At 37.8% G+C, this 238-nt stretch overlaps 1 protein-coding gene across 1 annotated transcript in view; it reads left to right on the forward strand.

Moving 5' to 3' along the window:
* LOC119594652 (unconventional myosin-Va-like) overlaps positions 1-238 on the forward strand; it is a gene marked incomplete in the record, with an annotated part of 122,411 nt that overhangs the window by 106,071 nt on the left and 16,102 nt on the right.

Here is a 238-nt window from a genome sequence, read left to right on the forward strand (position 1 = left end):
CAATATTTGAAGAGCTAGTGTGGAAGGTGTACCTGCTAAAGGCACTTGCTCTATTCAGTTGTTTATCATTATGTTTTCTATATTTACAATTTTTCTTTTGTAACACTATTTTGCATATCAGACTTTGGCCAGTTGGACATCACAACCCCATTATGAATTCCCTTTTGCCAAGTGGCCTTTTCACTTGGGATTTTCTTAACTTCGTCTGATGTGCCTCATCCCAGTCTTTGTTGAAGAC

This window comes from Penaeus monodon, chromosome 34 (assembly GCF_015228065.2).
Source record: "Penaeus monodon isolate SGIC_2016 chromosome 34, NSTDA_Pmon_1, whole genome shotgun sequence".
In the NCBI taxonomy this organism is placed as follows: Eukaryota; Metazoa; Arthropoda; class Malacostraca; order Decapoda; family Penaeidae; genus Penaeus; species Penaeus monodon.